We start from the raw sequence: 12,600 nt of genomic DNA, 5'->3' as shown, positions 1-12,600 counted from the left end.
TTCCCAGCTGCTAAATTACAGCCAGAAGACTCAAGCCTAAAGGGCACTATTTGTAGTTCCCTGTACTGGAGAAGAGCAACACCAGACTGTCATTGTCCCCGGATCAGCCTTAGGACCCTGACATCCTGCTGGTTGACTAGTGGGCTAATGATCTAGCTTGAAACCTTTCCTCCACTGCAAAGATATTTAATTAGTAACAAGAGGTAGAGTAGTTGGAATGGAGGGGCAGAAGACAAAGAGCAGCAGAGTAGCCCAGTGCTTCAGACACACTCCTTACTTCATTTTCAGGAAGACAGAGAAGTAAACTCATGTCTGCTATCTAAGTGAGCTATGGAGACAGTTTTTCTTTAACCTAAGAACCAATTCTGTTAGCCTTTTTCACATTCACTATTCTTTCAAAAAATATTCCCATTTAAGTTGGTACCTGTAGAAGAAGTAACTGTTTAGCATGAGAATGATGGGCCAAGGCCCCCTACAACCTAGGCATAAAGGACTGGGGCTTTTTCATTTCTTTTTCTCCTCCATGTGTCCTTCTGTGAGTCCCTCCCTGGAAATGGAAATGGTGTATTGTAATGCAGATTTCCTGCAGAATCTCACAGATCACTCTCTGCAGGGATTTCACTCTTCAGCTGAAATACTTTTCAGCCATGGTATTGTTCATTTATTCAACAGCTTTATTTTTAAACATGGAATACTATAATTGTGGATTACTAATTCCTTTGAAAAGCATTATAGTGTTTATTTTTTGATTAAGGCTTGAGGGCTCAAGATCATTTAGCTGAGTTTTGTTGGTGTCTTTTTATTCCATTATTTATGAATTTAAAATACACTATGAAAGGATTAAAAGTAAAGTAGAAGACCTCAAAACTCCACAAGTCTTGTTTTCCTTACTTCAATCTCAGCACCCAGTCTGTTTTCTCTTTCATGCTTTCTTCAGAGAACCATTTTATTTAATGTAATCACTGGCTGATTGACTCTTGCCTCTGTTTTCACTTTGATCCTATTTTTGGAGGTCACAGAAACAGCAAAGGTTTCATTTAACTTCTTGTTAGAGACCACACTTCAGCCCCAAAGCACTCAAGAGCCCAGAATAAGGCAGAGAAATACCATCCACCTCAGCCCAGAGCCGAGGTGTAAGACTACAACGGGGAAGTGGGAAAATCCTTGGTCCTGCCCTGGATTCACCCCCAGGAGCAGCTCTGCTCTGTGCCCTAGTGCTGAAGTGACCAGCAGATGGGTCATCTTCAGCAGTGCAGTGGCATCTCCCTTACTATAGTTTCAAAAAGTCAGGCAAGTGAAAAGGAGTGATACGATATTGAAGAGCCTCTCTCTGGCCAGCAGACCTCTGCCCTAACCCCACCAGTGCAACTGGTATAGAGGAAAGATTTTCTGGGCAGACATCTAAACTTTTGTTGTGCAGCTGCTTCAGAGAAATTAATCCAGTTTTTGTGGAGAAAGGGGAAGACTGGCCCACAGAAAACAAGATCCCTGTGGAGGAAGGAGGGGGGAAGGGTGGTTTTCACTAGCTTCCCCCACCAGTGCAAACAAACTTTTGGTCTGAGCCTACTCATCATCTCACAGAATTACAGAATTGTTAGGGTTGGAAGGGACCTCTGGAGATCGTCTTCCATGCATGCTGTATGCCATACACTTCAGAATATATTTGTCCTGGGCCTGTTCTTGCTGTGGCAATCCATGGTAGAGCCTGGAGAAATCAGTGCTGTTCGAGCTTGCTCTCAGTACCAGACAGGATGGCTCAGGGGATCTAAAGAAAATAAGCCCTGAACTAAACTTCTTGGAGATCAGTTATTAATTCTTTTTTTCAAAAAGAAGTAGGAAAGTTTGTCCTTGCAATGATGACTACAGCACTCAAAATTTGTAGTCTGGCTCGTGGAAAAATCCTGAGGCATTAAACTGATGTTCAGAAAGTTTTTTGCACCTTACTGTGCAGAGCAAAGTTTGAGATCTGTAGATATTAATAGGTCTCAAACATGCTTAACTAGGGAAGACTTCATCCTGCTGAAAGCAGGGCATGGGATTAGGAGTTTTGTTGAATCTGAGCCTCCAAAAATCTGAGTTGTATTGTTGGTCTGGAAGTAATGACCACAGGTATGTTTTTATATCTCCAAAGTAAAAAATATCACTAATTGAAAAGGACTATTTAGACTTTACAGAAATATTTGCTATGGGGTAATAAAAGTTATCTTTATTCACTGGTCTCTGCCTTAATTTGTCTATATACACTGAGCTGTGCCTTAATATGTGCATGGGCAGTTTCCACTGATGCATGTAAACATAAATTATTTAATAAAGAATAATTGATTTAGAATTATAAAAAATTAGCAGCTTTGCAGAGAAAAGGGACAGCAGTGGACAGATACATTTTAAGTACTAATGACTCTGCCTTACGAAAGTAACTTTACCTGGTGTATAATATATGAGTGGTAAAATAGGTCAAACCCTGGAAGCATGCACATCTTTGAAATCACTATGAATACAATGGTTTTACTGCATCAACAATTGCATAAGAGCACCAAAGCAAAGGCGCATGTGGAATGCAAAACATAATGAAAATCCTTGCTCTTGTGTTGCAGATTAGAGAGCTACTACAGATTTTGGCTCCTTTCCCAATTTTAATACAGTTACCTTCCTGTGGCCAGTGCTTCTACATTTTCATTTTTGTGTGTGACAGGAATTTGCTCCTTTGTTCTTTTTGTACAGTTCATAAGATTTCAACTGTTTGTGGTACACAACATTTGGCATGTAAGCAATGATAGTCATTTTTATTCAAAGAAAAGTTTGGCCATCCCGTTTGTATTCTGCTAGAGCTCGCAGGGATGGGGGGAGGGCTTCATCCCATGACATCCCATCCCCCACAAACAGGGGAAGTTAGTTCACTGCCTACCTACCACTGCAGCTAAAGTTATGTCAGTGCCAGGTAATGAAAAGGCTTTGTTACTTAACAGGCAAATAATAGAGAGCCTTTGTGCAGGGATAATTACAGTGGTTTGGATATTTCTGGATTAACTCTTGGGATGAACGTTCATCTCAGTAAATCACTAATAAATACACAATAGCACCACATCCCTCTCTATTTTAGACTCTAGTCATCTTGGTCATACTACTCACAGGTTTATCTGGGGCTGATTATGAAGTATGGGCTTCAATGCCCTTTGCCCATCCTTGCTATATGACTGTAACATAACAATCAGATCTTCCTGGATTTAATTTCCATCAATCTGTCTTCTGATAAAGCAGCAACAAGGTTGCATAGCTTGCTGGCTGCTGGGAAGAGTAACTGGCAAATATTTGCACAGCATTTCGAAGAAGCAGGGCCTGACTCATTGCAGCATTACTTCAGTTTTGACATCAGTATTAACCATTAAAATTCATGCCACTATTATCTGAAAAAAAAAAAAAAAAACAGCTGCTGAGAAGCAAGCCCATAAAGGACTATGTGCAATTGCTGCTCTCCTTGCACTATTTCTTACCTACTACATTTGCTGAGTTACCATTTCTTTGAGCCAGTACACCATACAAATCTATGTAGGGTTTCTGAGAACAAGAAAAGGGATGCAGGGCATTGATGGGTACTGGAGATGCCTGGACAGAGGAGCAGAAATCACCTTTGCCTGGTCCTCTTTCTAGTGTGAAAACACTCCAGGTCAAAGACTGGCTTCAATGGAAAGAAGAAAAGTCTTGAAATCATATAAGGAGCCCTAAATACTGATCATAAAGATGGTGCTTGTCATGCCTTCATAATTTATCTTTGTGGAAATCAGCAGAAGCCAAACACTTGGCTATACAGGCAGCCCCTTATTTCACAGGTTGACCCATAGATACAGGCAGTGACATTTTGCCCAGTACTGTTGCCCTGAACTTGAGGTCTAACTGAAGAGTTCTTGAAGAAAATTAGGAGGCACAACATCCAAATATTTATCTTATACTTACAAGCAGTATTATTTAAAGTAAATTAGGCTACCTGACAGCCATTTTTGGTCAGAGGGCAACAAAATAGCCCTCTTTAAAGGAAAAGTAAGACACAAAAGTTTATAGAGGGAAAAGAAAAAGTGGGCAAGTACTGATATTATTATAGAATAAGAGTGCTGCAAAATTGCAGTGAAAATTGGAAATCCATAATTTTATTGCCAAACCTGGTTTTGCCTACAATAATAGTCATGAACAGTGGAGATGGGAAAAAAAGACCCATTCGGTCATTTTTCCTGTCTTCTTGTTAATTAAGAGTGTCTTCTTGACAGGATTTTGACTGTTTTGTTCATTTTAAAAATAACTAAAGCAACAAGGGTTCAACTCATTCCCTTGGGAGACCATTCAGCAGACTAACAGACCTCACTGCTATGAAATTTTTCCTCATTATCAGCATGGATTTTTCTTTGTTCACTTTCATCCCCTTATTTCTAGTTATACTTAGTTGGACTATTTCTGTATTACATCAAATTCCATTATGTCTTTTCACGTACATAGTTCTTTCCCAAGGCAGATACTGGGCTAAATCTGAGCTCCAGTGAAGAAACTGGGTGTAAACTCAGAGTAGTGATTGGCTATAATAGGTCCTGTTTTTACTACATATTGAGCACACAAAGAGAATTGCCTTTAAATTCTGAATGGGAAATCTGAAAATCAATTTTTTTCTTCAGGGAATCTTTTTTTTTTCCCCGAGTATATGGCTGTCTGCTTCTCAAATCCACTTAAGCACTTAAAAAGCAGCTTACAGACACCAGATTCTTCCCCTCCAAGAAAACTGAACTGACATGCTGGAGCTGCAAATCACACAGTAGTTCACATGTAAAGGGAAGGAATGTCTTTTATTTACTACAGGACCAGTACCAGGCATATCTTTGCTCAAATAGTTATCTAAGGGTGAATGTGTTCTCTGCAAAAGGTCACAACAGGATATGTACCACTTAACTCTCAATTATGCTCTATTTATACCTCCCTCTGAAATTTTCCCTAATTGGGAGATTCAGGGAATTTTTCTCCATTTAGCTATATTTTGGATATTTCACTCTCTCTGGGAGAAGGCATTTGTAGAAGAGTCAATTAAATATTATTAATGATGATGTGAAGTAGATAGTGCAGGAAGAGAAAACTGTGCAGGCACTTTAATAATATTTTTAACTAATAATATGCATGTTGCCCCTCTTTATTTTTACCCATTCTCAGGTCTCTAACACCTCAATCACATTCAATCACCTGTAAAGAAAATGAAAGCTTTATTGAAAATTGCTTTTCTTTTACCTCAGGAAACAGTGAGGAAAACACATGAATAAAAATACAAGTTTTCAAACCAGTGTTAAGCAGGGAGAATGGGCAAACAGACTGCCAGCAAACAAATGAGTAAACATATTTCAGAAGCTTAATATTAACTTTAAATTGAGCTAATGAAATTATAAATATGTTTCCTGCTGCTTCTCTGAGAGAGTTATCCTTTTGTTTGAAACACATTCTCCATAAAAGGCTATCGGTCTCACCATGGAACCTTCTTTCAAGCTGACAACTATTCTCAAGAGGGAAAAATAAAAAATAGGACAAAATATTCAAGCCTGTAGCCAGATTCCTAAGACCCGGTACCCATAGTCTGGGTAGGAAGGAACCTTAAGGACCATCTAGTTCCAATCCCCTGCCATGGCTAGAGACACTTTCCACTAGATCAGGTTGTTCACAGTCCCATCCAACCTGGCCTTGAATACTTGCAGGGATGGGGCATCCACAGCTTCTCTGGGCAACCTGTGCCAGCACCTCACTATCCTCTGAGTGAAGAATTTCTTTTTAACATCTAATCTAAATCTCTCCTCTTTTAGTTTAAAACTGTTCCCCCATGTCCTATCACTATCTGCCTGTGTAAAAAGTCCTTCTCCTCTATTTTACAAGCCCCTTTTAAGTAGTGGAAGGCCGCAGTGAGGTCTCCCCAGAGCCTTCTGCAATGCTTCTGGTTAGTAAGCCATTGTTTTTTCTGTGTTGCTAACTTCCAGTGGGGGATAACTGTCAAAATACATTTCTAGATCCTTGCTTTCTGGTTCTGGCTAACTCCTCCCTTCTTTTATGTTTTGCAGTTCATGTGAAATGAAACCCTGATGATTTGTAAACTACAAGTCCTTTTGAAAATAAGGAATGTCCCTGGTTCTTGTGAAAATAAATTCATTCTGCTCAACTTTCCCTACATTATACACATTCTGGGATGACAGATTACTCCACTGTGAAGCCTCTGGGTCTAGTCAGCTGCATGGCAGTCAAAAGAGTGTGTGGATTACAGATAGTAAGAAATCAAAATGAAATAAAGAAATAAAGAAATGGTTAAAACTACATTAAAGCATGTGTGTGTATATCAAGAGAGAAAAAGCTCAATGCATTCTGGAGAATGATACAGTGCACCTGTGAATTTCCTAGGCTTGCTGTGTATACGGCAGACCCTTGAAATTAGCTGGTGTGAAAAATGTTCTTGTGGTTTCATTTCCTCTGCAAGGTTTTGGGTCAGGGTTTTGTCTTGTGGTTTTGCCTTTTGAGGGTGTTTGTTGTTTTTTCCCTCTTTAATCAATGAAAAATGCAAGGGAAAGAAATTTACCAGTTCCAGCCCTCAAAGAGCATACACATAGACATTCACATACATATTCTCACCCTGTGTTTGTCACCATTTCCTAGCTCTGTCTATTAGTGCACAAATCAATCTGCTTTATCATTCTCTCCTGAGAGCATGGTGCACAGCCTGGGATCTGTTTTAGAATATGTTTAAGTATTATATACACATTCAGGTTTTGTCAGTTTATTTTTTAAAAAGCAAGTTCAGGGTAAAATTCACAGTAGTCTTTAGATCTTCTAGATATACCCTCTACAGTTCTGGGCTACAGAGAAGGAAAGCTCTGTCACTCATTAACTTAGTGCTTGATGTCCTAAATGACAATGGGAGGCAGAAGTGCTTGCAAGGGTTGCTCTCAGTGTAAAGCATTCCATTCCTCAAGGACAAAATGATGTGCAGCACTTTTTCCAGACAAGGGACTCAGGAGAAAAAAAAAAAAAAAAAAAAAAAAAAAAAAAAAAAAAAAAAAAAAAAAAAGCCCAGATCCTGCAGCTGTCTGTGATGAAGTGATGAAGTTTTACCTTTCTCCTTCTCTTGTGTGACTGACAGTAGGGAGCTTTTGAGTATGTTCTTAGAGGCGTGTTTTCCCTGGTATTCAGATGCCCCCAGTATTCCTTTGGACCTTTTAGGAATCCTTACATCAAAAGATGTGTAGTGGTTGAGACTGCTGACACTGGAAAATGTGGGAGGGCTCCCTGGGACCTTGATTATCTCCAGCCTGCAGCACAGAACACTAAGGTGACTTCCTAGGAGATTACCTTAAAACTGCATGAAACAAATCATTCCACAAAATAATTTCCACAGTCAAAAGTTGGTGATATTAGTCCATAAATCAAACTTGCATTGCATTCAGTCCCTCCACTCCACTTTTCTTCTTGAAGACATGTAAGCAAACCCAGGTTTCCTTACTCCAAACAGTAAATACCAGCCATTGACTTCTAAATTAATTTGAGATGTCTGTTTGGTTGCAGTTGTACCAGGGGATGAAAGGGAAGTTCTTGTGATCATCAGATCCTTCGATTCTGAAAGTACAGTCAAGTGAAATATTTAGATTTGCTTCTGGTAAGCATTAATGTTTTCGAGAAGTCCCACAGATAGGCTTGGCAGTCTTCCTTTCACTCCAGAAAGGATTTTGTGTCATCAGTTACACCCTAAAATACAGAGGAGCAATGCAAACTGACCTTTGCAATAATGTTGCTGATGTAAGGCAGCAGTAAATATAGCTTCATGTAATGTCTTGACCAAATCTATACCAGTACGACTATAGTCTCAGCTTTTCAAAGTAGATTAAGACAGTAATAACAAAAATAATTAAGTTCATAAAACACTACAGTATGTTCTTAGCAAGATTCTAACAAAATCTGGTGAAATACCAAAGAGATCACTCTTTATTTTTCATTTTGGACAAACTAACACTTTAGGTGGCTTGAATTAGTAGTAAGAAAGTCTTGTCTTACTATCTAACCAGGCCTTCCTCCCAGCATCACTCACTGTAGGGCAGCTCCAGCAAAAGTACCTGAAGTTCCCAGTGCAAACTAGTAGAGACAAGTTCACAGCAGGTTCCTGGACACTGTTTTGTCTAAAGCTACTCAGCCATTCCATGCAGCAAAGCAGCTACTATCTTAGAACTCCTCCTTTTGCTGTGACCAGAGGGGCTGCACTGCTGTTAGCAGTGGGGAGGGATAAGGACAATTTGCAGGAAAAAAGTAAAACAAGAAAGCAAAAAATAGGAAAGCCTTTATGCAGGCAAGGGCATGGAAGTGACAGTTCAAACCAAGCAGCTCCAAAGTGCTATTACTAATTTCAGAATCCTCTAAAAGTGTGAATAAAAGCATGAATTCAAATTAATCAGTTGTCTTTTAAAGTAGCTGAGGTAGCACTCTGACTATTACCTGTGCTTTTAGAGTGCATCTCACATGTGTCATTTAGGCTTCTGAAGACAAGAAAGATACGAATGAATCACCTTGTTACAAATTAATCAACCTGGGATTAGAGCTAAAAATTTCAAAAGCACCTTAAAATGACTTAGAAATCTAATTCCCATTTTCAGAATTGATTTAGGCAGTTACATCCTGACTCTAGTCAAAAGTCAATGGGATGATAACTCCTAAATCACTCTAATACATCCAGAAATGTTACTCACTTCCATATGTAACACAACACCAAGCACCTCCATAGTCCATTTGCCCTTCAGTGGGCATCCGAGGCTTCTGCTTTTTCATCCCTGATTTCAGTCCACATTTACCATATGTTGTGTCGTCATTTTCATTACACATTTTGAAAGATGGAGATTTCAAACAGTGAGGTACTCATTCATTCATCTTTCCACACAGAAACCTAGCATCAGTAAAACACCAATTTCAGACATTATTTTTAACTAATGACGAAGCAATATTTTCCCTGACATTGACAGCAAAAATCCCTCCACCCATTTGTATATTCTAGAGGATGATACAGCATGTACTACTGTCACATCTCAGACTAAGCATATGTTTTGGTCTTTTTCCAGTTACATGCCTTTTTCATAAGTTAATGGGCAATCATAGGATGCACAAAGTTTCATTTGAGTCCTAAGGAAATAAAGAAATTGTTGAACTATCTGGATGGTACTGCTCTTTCATTGACAGATTATGACAAAGTCCCTTTTTGTCCTGGGGGCATTGGAAATATCTTTTTATTTCTCTATCTCCGTCATCCTCCACCCTATGTCTGTCTTGTCCATTGTATGTGCAACATTATGTTGGGAGAACTTCTATCACAAATGTTTGATTCCACTATGGCACAAGCTGTAAAAAATAAACTAAGGAATACACATATCTAGATTACACCTATTCAGAGGCATATACAAACATAGTATCTTGCTCTGTGGCACAAAAAATATGAACTTGCCAGTACTAGTGAATGACCAGTTAGAAAAAAGAATTAAGATAAGGCAGAGAGGCAATGAACAAAAGCAAAAATCACATTCAGATCTGAAGGAAAATGATATTCACAGTAAGTTAACATTCACCCTGGCTTTCAGCTCTTTTTATGATTTTTCTTCCCCACCCCCACTCACCTCCCACATTTTTCATTGCTTAATTTTTAGTTTTTTTGCCCAAGACTCTGTATTCTTCACTCGTTTGTCATCTTCCCTAGACAAAAGCACAGGACCTGGAGAAAAGGATCAGGGAAAGGGAAATTCCTATCCTGACATTTATTTCTTCAGTGACCTTGACAAAGTCACCTAATTTATTGTTTCCTTTACTGTAACAAAATGGACAGGAATGAAAATGAAGTCTTTTTCTGACAGTCACAACTGCTTTGTGATCCAACCCTGTCGTCTGAGCCTGCTCTGAAACCCCAGACTAAGTTAGCACAGACTGGAGCTGTAATTGTTATCAGTAATTCCTCGCCTCTCCCCTAGACACACTTTCTATGGTGGTCAATACCTGTTCAGCAGCCCGTCATGGTGGGAGAATAGCAATCACCAGAATAAATGCTATGCCCTTTCTCCCAAGCCTGTTGCATCTCAATAAACTTCGCAGTGTCTCCAGCAAAGGGGGAATTCAAAAGGGTGGTCCCAAATCAGGACTCTGAAGGGCTTTGCATTCAGAATAAGACACTGTGGGAGTATCATGATGACAGCTGCACTTACATCACTGAAAATAATTATTCTGATCCATGAACACAAGCTAAGCCGTAAGAATGGTCTTGTAAGCAAGGTCTGTTTTAATAGAAACATAAGTATTATGCATTACAGTCTATTATAAATTGGTTGTAATTTTCTCTTGACACTCTGTGAATTAAACTAGTTAGGATACAAAAAATAAAAACAACAAATGCCACAAAGTAGAAAGCAAGCTCAGTGTCTGAAGGTTAATGATTGCTCATGAAAGCTACAGAAATAAATTATCTGCCTAGGGACACTGTCACATGATCGGCACAAAAGCTGCAACAGCCGAAAATGTTTATGTAGAGAAAAAACACTGTCAGCATCACAGCACCCTTCCCCCACCGCCAGAGCGGAGTCCCGAGCCAAACAGCTGCTCCTGACTGCTTACATTAAACTAATTTGTGCTGCAACATTGCAGCTGCTTAATTTTTAGACTGAACTTTATCACCAAGAAGTGTTACAATAACAAGTGATCCAGCCCTATCTCTCAAGAAATAGCAAGTTCCTCAACAACAAAGGCAGCTTAAGGTGCCAAAATTCAAGAAAGAAGAGGACAATGACCAAAACAGTATTTTAAATCTTAATTACCTACTCTTGCTTTTACTAGGAAAGAGCTTAAAAATTGCTTTACTTCTAAATTAATTGGGAGAGTCAGACTGGGGGAGTCAGACTGTGTCCCTAAGCAGACAGAGGTTGTCCCATCCCAAGATCGATGACCGAGATCCATGGCACAGGCTTACGGAGCACCAAGGTGGAAGCAAGGTGAGGTGCTGGGGCTTCAGAGGGTTATCCACTCTTCCCAGATGACCTGCAGTCTTTCTGCCACATTCCCATTGGTTTGGGGGTTGGTGTCCTGTAGCACTGCTTGCCCATCTCTTCGTCCACAGATTCACCAATGTCTCCTCAAAACATTTATGGCACTCAATATGTAAAAAGAAGAAGTTTTTAAAAAAAAAGGTGGGGAGTGGGGGAAACCCTAGCTCATTGATATCCCAGCAGCTTGAAAGCCCTGACCTCCCCCTCAACCCCTCCCGCTGCCTCCCCCTCACCCCAATCCGAAAAAATGTGTCCTAAGGCACTGGCACCGGAGGAAGTGTTTACAGAGAGTGGTGCGCCTTGGGTAACACAAGTGCTGCTCTTAAAAAATGTCACATGTTGTTCCTCCCCTTTTCCTCTGAATTATTTTCCTCTGAATTATTTTCCTCTGTTAACATGCAGGGCTTCGTCTTTTGCTGAAACAGACACTGACCTGAACTGGTGGTGATTCCTGCCAAATATGCAGGCACTGTTTTGCTACATTTTGGAATTCGGCGAAGTCCATGTGTCAGGCATTTGCTTGCCTCAGGAAACGCCAGTACTCAGACCAAAGGCCTCCCCGCCCCCTCCCACCCCCGGTGCTTGGAATGCACAGAAACTTTTCAGTTTTTAATTAGTTTTAATATGATTAATGTTTTTAGCTGCATATCTTGTTACATCCGGCATGCTTGTCAAAAAGAAGGAAAAAAAAAAAGGAAAAAAAAAAAGAAAAGGGCCATTTAAATGTACTGGTCTTAGTTATTAAGAAAACAAATGGAGATGGGGAAAAGAAAACCCACAACCCACCGAGAGAGCAATTATACAGTTAAACAAAAAGCTGTAGTTGCTTGCAGTGGTAACCGGGTTGCAGATAGACTGTTGTTTGCCTGTGTGCCTCTCTGTGCCTGGGGAGGAGCAGAGGCACAGGGAATTGTTAATATGAAAAAAGGGGTGCCCCAACACTACACCCCACCTTTCCCAGCCTTCCAAACACCAGCTAGGAGGAGGAGATGCTAAATGAAATGATGGCTCCTTTCTGTTCAATTTAAAAGCATAAAATATAAAAGCAGAATCTCTTGGGGGAAGGGGTAGGGGTCTTTGGTTTTTATCAAAATAACATTAGTCAGACCCAAAAGCAGGAGCTGATGGTATCTGAAGTCCATTTTATTGCACCCCAAATGTGTAAGAATAGGGGTGACTGGATAAACAGGTCCCAGGGGCTTCTGACTGCTATTCATAGAGCAAAGCTGGAAATGGAAAAAATATTTTAAGAAGAAAAAATTGGGGTAAAAGAAAGAAAAGCAAAGTCCCTTGTACCCTTACCAGATCTTCCTCTCAAGTTTGGCCTTTAAACCTTTAAAACTTTATGGATATCTTTAAAGAACACCTCTGAAAGGAAAAACCCAGCTACAAAACTGGAACTCATCTGTACAACACAGAAGAGCCATGTGAGGGAATAACTGCAACTGAGGTAAAGAAAAAAGAATGAAAGGCAGTTAAAGAGTGTTTGGATCAGGAGTTTTAGGGAAAAGAAGGGAATTGGAAACAGAGGCTA

This window comes from Vidua chalybeata, chromosome 3, assembly GCF_026979565.1.
Source record: "Vidua chalybeata isolate OUT-0048 chromosome 3, bVidCha1 merged haplotype, whole genome shotgun sequence".
Classification (NCBI taxonomy): Eukaryota; Metazoa; Chordata; class Aves; order Passeriformes; family Viduidae; genus Vidua; species Vidua chalybeata.
Note: the sequence above shows the minus strand (reverse complement) of the source record.